The 7812-nt window shown below is 42.1% G+C and overlaps 1 long non-coding RNA gene across 1 annotated transcript; it reads left to right on the top strand.

The window, feature by feature from the left end:
• The first annotated feature begins 2569 nt into the window (after window positions 1–2569).
• LOC118944559 (uncharacterized) lies at window positions 2570–6736 on the top strand. Its single transcript, XR_016492383.1, has 4 exons — window positions 2570–4720; window positions 4979–5141; window positions 5697–5738; window positions 6639–6736. It is a non-coding gene; the product is annotated as an uncharacterized LOC118944559 (long non-coding RNA).
• Window positions 6737–7812: the final 1076 nt, after the last annotated feature.

Below are 7812 nucleotides of genomic sequence, written 5' to 3' on the forward strand. Positions count from 1 at the left end.
CTCAGAACCTTCCTGGAACCAGAGTAAACATTCTCAGAACCTTCCTGGAACCAGAGTAAAATGTTCTCAGAACCTCCCTGGAACCAGAGTAAAATGTTCTCAGAACCTCCCTGGAAACATAGTAAAACATTCTCAGAACCTCCCTGGAAACATAGTAAAACATTCTCAGAACCTCCCTGCAACCAGAGTAAAATGTTCTCAGAACCTCCCTGCAACCAGAGTAAAATGTTCTCAGAACCTCCCTGGAACCAGAGTAAAATGTTCTCAGAACCTTCTTGGAACCAGAGTAAACTGTTCTCAGAACCTCCCTGGAACCAGAGTAAAATGTTCTCAGAACCTCCCTGCAACCAGAGTAAAATGTTCTCAGAACCTCCCTGGAACCAGAGTAAAATGTTCTCAGAACCTCCCTGGAACCAGAGTAAAACGTTCTCAGAACCTCCCTGGAACCAGAGTAAAACGTTCTCAGAATCTCCCTGGAACCATAGTAAAGCGTTTTCAGAACCTCCCTGGAACCATAGTAAAACGTTTTCAGAACCTCCCTGGAACCATAGTTAAACGTTCTCAGAACCTCCCTGGAACCATAGTAAAACGTTCTCAGAACCTCCCTGGAACCAGAGTAAAACGTTTTCAGAACCTTCCTGGAACCAGAGTAAACATTCTCAGAACCTTCCTGGAACCAGAGTAAAATGTTCTCAGAACCTCCCTGGAACCAGAGTAAAATGTTCTCAGAACCTCCCTGCAACCAGAACAGGCTACATTTTCACTTCCGTTCTCAGAACATTTAAAAAACACCTAAATCAAATCAAATCAAATGTTATTGGTCACATACACGTGTTTAGCAGATGTTATTGTGGGTGTAGCGAAATGCTTGTGATTCTAGCTCCGACAGTACAGTAATATATAACAATTTCACAACAATACACGCAATGCAAACAAATCTAAAGTAAAGGAATGGAATTAAGAATATATAAATATATGGACGAGCGACGTCAGAGCAGCATAGACTAAGATACTGTAGAATAGTATACAGTATATATACATATGAGATATAGTTATGCAACATATATTATTAACATATATTATTAACATATAAACATATATTATTAACATATATATATATATATATTATTAACATATATTATTAACATATATTATTAACATATAAACATATATTATTAACATATATATATATATATATATATATTATTAACATATATTATTAACATATATTATTAACATATATATTATTGACATATACATTATTAACATATATTATTAACATATATATTACGAACATATATTATTAATGTTTGCAGTGATTTCAAGTCTATGTATATGTAGATCATTAAGTAGGTCAGCAGCCTCTAATGTGCTGGTGCTCCACATGTTAACTTAGTAGAAACCCAGCTCCATATGTTAGCTTAGTAGAAACCCAGCTCCACATGTTAACTTAGTAGAAACCCAGCTCCACATGTTAACTTAGTAGAAACCCAGCTCCATATGTTAGCTTAGTAGAAACCCAGCTCCACATGTTAACTTAGTAGAAACCCAGCTCCACATGTTAACTTAGTAGAAACCCAGCTCCACATGTTAACTTAGTAGAAACCCAGCTCCACATGTTAGCTTAGTAGAAACCCAGCTCCACATGTTAACTTAGTAGAAACCCAGCTCCACATGTTAACTTAGTAGAAACCCAGCTCCATATGTTAACTTAGTAGAAACCCAGCTCCACATGTTAACTTAGTAGAAACCCAGCTCCACATGTTAACTTAGTAGAAACCCAGCTCCACATGTTAGCTTAGTAGAAACCCAGCTCCACATGTTAGCTTAGTAGAAACCCAGCTCCACATGTTAGCTTAGTAGAAACCCAGCTCCACATGTTAGCTTAGTAGAAACCCAGCTCCACATGTTAACTTAGTAGAAACCCAGCTCCACATGTTAACTTAGTAGAAACCCAGCTCCACATGTTAACTTAGTAGAAACCCAGCTCCACATGTTAACTTAGTAGAAACCCAGCTCCACATGTTAACTTAGTAGAAACCCAGCTCCACATGTTAGCTTAGTAGAAACCCAGCTCCACATGTTAGCTTAGTAGAAACCCAGCTCCACATGTTAACTTAGTAGAAACCCAGCTCCACATGTTAACTTAGTAGAAACCCAGCTCCACATGTTAACTTAGTAGAAACCCAGCTCCATATGTTAACTTAGTAGAAACCCAGCTCCACATGTTAACTTAGTAGAAACCCAGCTCCACATGTCCGCTTAGTAGAAACCCAGCTCCACATGTTAACTTAGTAGAAACCCAGCTCCACATGTTAACTTAGTAGAAACCCAGCTCCACATGTTAACTTAGTAGAAACCCAGCTCCACATGTTAGCTTAGTAGAAACCCAGCTCCACATGTTAACTTAGTAGAAACCCAGCTCCACATGTTAACTTAGTAGAAACCCAGCTCCACATGTCCGCTTAGTAGAAACCCAGCTCCACATGTTAACTTAGTAGAAACCCAGCTCCACATGTTAACTTAGTAGAAACCCAGCTCCACATGTTAGCTTAGTAGAAACCCAGCTCCACATGTTAACTTAGTAGAAACCCAGCTCCACATGTTAACTTAGTAGAAACCCAGCTCCACATGTTAACTTCGTAGAAACCCAGCTCCACATGTTAGCTTAGTAGAAACCCGCATTTCTTTAGTAGATAGACAGGCGCTGCAGATTATACTGCCATCGTCGCGGAGACAGAGGCAAAGGAGATGAATGTGTATGTAGCCCATGTATCTGATGCTGTCTAGCCATAAATATTATGGCATGTCATACTCTTTTTGGCCAGACAGCATCAGATGCATGGGTTACATATAGTCAGACAGAGGGGGCGCTGTTTCGCTCGCTCATATGCTTTCTCCTGGTGAGATAGTTTCAGCCATTTGAAACATAGGAACAGTTGGCGGGTGCACAGTGCACTGTCCGGATGCCGGGCATTATTTTTGGATGAATATGCGACGGTTATCTACTTTTTGAAGTGAAAATTAAATGGCTGGTTGTGTTCATGGTACATTAAAATGTGTTTTTTACATTTAAATGACATGTCTTTACTATAAATCCATCAGAATGGCTTCTTCCTGGGTCCTCCAAATCACTGAGCCCACCCCTGCCGTTGTGATTGGTTCCTGAGCCCACCCCTGCCGATGTGATTGGTTCCTGAGCCCACCCCTGCCGATGTGATTGGTTCCTGAGCCCACCGCTGCCGTTGTGATTGGTTCCTGAGTCCACCCCTGCTGATGTGATTGGTTCCTGAGCTCATAAGATTTCATTTTTAAATGTATAAAATCCTCATTGTTTTTTCTGTAAAACCCATGATGAAGGCTGAACTGCGTTGGTTTTACTTTTAACACAAAGAAGCTTTCTTATCAGCTTCCACTGTCCCACTCAATGAAATGCTATTAACAATACCTATGTCTGTAGGGGTGGCCCGCAAGATGTTATTTCTGCATTGCAGGTGTGATTGAATGACATGATCCCAAACTTTAGGTACCTTCCTGCAATGGTAACTATGGATTTAGTACACAACGCCAACGGTCAAGTCAGGACAAGTCATTAAAAACAAAAGTGATATTTCATTTAGCAGACAGACTCCTCTTCTGCAGTGTGAGGTATCTCTGGTGCCGATCAGAGATATTATGGGGGTATAGTTATAATAACCTGTAGACAGTCACCTGCCAGACCAATGTGGGGCAAACTGTTGACCGTTATTGGTAGAAAGATGGCAGCACTGTCTCTTGGACTGGTGATGTCACAGCTGGTTGTCAGAGGTAAGTCTCCTACCGAAAATCTAGATCAGGATAGGAATAGAATTGAATAGAATTGGTAATACCTGGTATTACCTGGTGACTTCTCAATTACAAAAGTGGATAAATACTATGTAAAAATGTGTAAATATTAAGTAACAACCTTTTTCAACATCAATTACAAAAGTGTATAATTACTATGTAAAAATGTGTAAATATTAAGTAACAACCTTTTTCAACATGACATTTCTGATTAAATACCAAGTATACTTTGGTACGTCTAAAGTGAGCACTTGTTATCGATCTGTATGTGACTCTAACCCTAGGCAGTGCAGTTAAAGTCGATCTGTATGTGACTCTAACCCTAGGCAGTACAGTTAAAGTCGATCTGTATGTGACTCTAACCCTAGGCAGTGCAGTTAAAGTCGATCTGTATGTGACTCTAACCCTAGGCAGTACAGTTAAAGTCGATCTGCATGTGACTCTAACCCTAGGCAGTGCAGTTAAAGTCGATCTGTATGTGACTCTAACCCTAGGCAGCGCAGTTAAAGTCGATCTGTATGTGACTCTAACCCTAGGCAGCGCAGTTAAAGTCGATCTGTATGTGACTCTAACCCTAGGCAGCGCAGTTAAAGTCGATCTGTATGTGCCTCTAACCCTAGGCAGCGCAGTTAAAGTCGATCTGTATGTGACTCTAACCCTAGGCAGCGCAGTTAAAGTCGATCTGTATGTGATTCTAACCCTAGGCAGTGCAGTTAAAGTCGATCTGTATGTGACTCTAACCCTAGGCAGCGCAGTTAAAGTCCTGTCTCAGCCGGGGAACACAGTAGAGTTTCCATGTGACTACAGCTATGAAGACCACCAGGACATCCCACAGCTGTCTGTCCAGTGGAGAGGCCCGAGCAACACGCTCCTCTGTCACTACATCAAACACAAGGTGTGGAACGCTGTGTGTAGGTTTTATCTGTTGTGGTTTTTACCCTGTAAGCCAGAGCGCCAAAGATAAAACGTCCATTTTAGGTGAAAACAGTTTTGATAGAGCATGGGCGTTTGTAACGCCGAGGGTCGTGAGTACGATTCCCGCTGGGACCACCCTTATGAGAAAAAATTAATGTATGCATGCATTACTGTAATTTGCTCTGGATAAAAGCGTTTGCTAAATTGCATATATTGTTATATTATATGTTATGTTAAGGCCTTCCAGAACTGCACACAGGGCTACTCACTGGACTACACGCCTAGGAAGATCACTCTGAGCATCACAGAGGTCAGAACGCAAGACTTCGGATCTCACGTCTGCTCCGTTAGCAAGAGACACGAGTTCACGGACTTTAGCATCGAGCTAGCCGCGAAGACAGGTGAGTTGGTTTGTCTATATTGTCTGACTTTAGCATCGAGCTAGCCGTGAAGACAGGTGAGTTGGTTTGTCTATATTGTCTGACTTTAGCATCGAGCTAGCCATGAAGACGGGTGAGTTGGTTTGTCTATATTGTCTGACTTTAGCATCGAGCTCGCCGTGAAGACAGGTGAGTTGGTTTGTCTATATTGTCTGACTTTAGCATCGAGCTAGCCGCGGAGACAGGTGAGTTGGTTTGTCTATATTGTCTGACTTTAGCATCGAGATAGCCGCGAAGACAGGTGAGTTGGTTTGTCTATATTGTCTGACTTTAGCATCGAGCTAGCCGCGAAGACAGGTGAGTTGGTTTGTCTATATTGTCTGACTTTAGCATCGAGCTAGCCGCGGAGACAGGTGAGTTGGTTTGTCTATATTGTCTGACTTTAGCATCGAGCTAGCCATGAAGACAGGCGAGTTGGTTTGTCTATATGGTCTTTACTTTGTTTCTACTTTGTTTATGTGTTTGTGTGTATTTCCATCTTCTCATGGGGAGTTTGGTATTTTTCTGTGTCTTTAGATCCCATCACTTCCTTACCGACGAACAGGTGGGCTCAGTCAGGTAAATTCACAGAATGTATACAGTAGGTCTACTGTGTGGGATGGGCAACTGTGTGGGATGCCTTTTGAAGGCCCTCAGATTTATAAAACGAATATTATAACAATAAAAGATTATATATATATATTTATTTTATTTTTATTTTTGCCCCCTAATTTCGTTGTATCCAATTGTTAGTAGCTACTATCTTGTCTCATCGCTACAACTCCTGTACGGGCTCGGGAGAGACGAAGGTCGAAGGTCCTCCGATACACAACCCAACCAAGCCGCACTGCTTCTTAACACAGCGCTCATCCAACCCAGAAGCCAGCTGCACCAATGTGTCGGAGGAAACACAGTGCACCTGGCAACCTTGGTTAGCGTGCACTGCGCCCGGCCTGCCACAGGAGTCGCTGGTGCGGAATGAGACAAGGACATCCCTACCGGCCAAACCCTCCCTAACCCGGACGACGCTAGGCCAATTGTGCGTCGCCCAACGGACCTCCCGGTCGCAGCCGGTTACGACAGAGCCTGGGCGCGAACCCAGAGTCTCTGGTGGCACAGCCCTTAACCACTGCGCCACCCGGGAGGCCCCCATTAAATATTTTTTCAACTCAACTTACTGTAGTAGAATACACAAGGTGCCATTTGAAAATGTGTCTGTGCATCAGCAGTTTTTCCTCTTGTTGTCAGTCACTGATCGTCTCTTAATTAGTCATGTCAGATTTCTAACTTAGTCTAGAGGCCAGCTAATCTAAATGTAGTAATCCTGGTGGAATTACCAGCCAGGGGGCCCCATTGACTTTGTTATTCAGTCTCACTCAGATATTAAAAACGACAAACATTTCTCTCCACTCCATGGCAAAATGTGTAGAATTAAACGAAATGTGCTTTTTTTTCTGTCTGTCATTGTTTCCCTCCTAGGTCTTCCTGAGGGACATCTTGTTGTCCTTGTCTGCTCTGTGTTGGTCAGCACCTGGGGATGAACAGTAAAAATACTGGGAAAATAAAGAACAGATTGAGATGACACTTTTTTAAATATATAAATATTGTAATTAGAAATAATAAAGAATATAAGCTTCATAAACGTTGTACTCTGAAACATTAACTCTATTTATTAAATATGTGTGTGTGTGTGTGTGTAATCTGTGTAGGCTGAGGATGTTAATGCTGTGACTGGACCTAATTGCCTATCCGTTTCAGTGTGTGTGTGTGTGGTGCCGTATGCAGAGTCACAGTTCATGACAGCTCAGAATTTTTTTATATCACATTTATTTAACCAGGTAGGCAAGTTGAGAACAAGTTCTCATTTACAACTGCGACCTGGCCAAGATAAAGCAAAGCAGTTCGACACATACAACAACACAGAGTTACACATGGAGTAAAACAAACATACAGTCAATAATACAGTATAAACAAGTCTATATACGATGTGAGCAAATGAGGTGAGATAAGGGAGGTAAAGGCAAAAAGGCCATGGTGGCAAAGTAAATACAATATAGCAAGTAAAACACTGGAATGGTAGATTTGCAGTGGGAGAATGTGCAAAGTAGAAATAAAAAATAATGGGGTGCAAAGGAGCAAAATAAATACAGTAGGGGGAGAGGTAGTTGTTTGGCCTAAATTATAGGTGGGCTATGTACAGGTGCAGTAATCTGTGAGCTGCTCTGACAGCTGGTGCTTAAAGTTAATGAGGGAGATGAGTGTTTCCAGTTTCAGAGATTTTTGTAGTTCGTTCCAGTCATTGACAGCAGAGAACTGGAAGGAGAGGCGGCCAAAGGAAGAATTGATTTTGGGGGTGACCAGTGAGATATACCTGCTGGAGCGCGTGCTACAGGTGGGTGCTGCTATGGTGACCAGCGAGCTGAGATAAGGTGGGCTTTACCTAGCAGGGCCTTGTAGATGACCTGGAGCCAGTAGGTTTGGCGACGAGTATGAAGCGAGGGCCAGCCAACTAGAGCATACAGGTCGCAGTGGTGGGTATATATGGGGCTTTGGTGACAAAACGGATTGCACAGTGATAGACTGCATCCAATTTGTTGAGTAGGGTATTGGAGGCTATTTTGTAAATTATATCGCCAAAGTCGAGGATCGGTAG

The sequence above is a fragment of the Oncorhynchus mykiss genome, chromosome 26 (assembly GCF_057628025.1).
Source record: "Oncorhynchus mykiss isolate SJ-2025 chromosome 26, ASM5762802v1, whole genome shotgun sequence".
Lineage (NCBI taxonomy): Eukaryota > Metazoa > Chordata > Actinopteri > Salmoniformes > Salmonidae > Oncorhynchus > Oncorhynchus mykiss.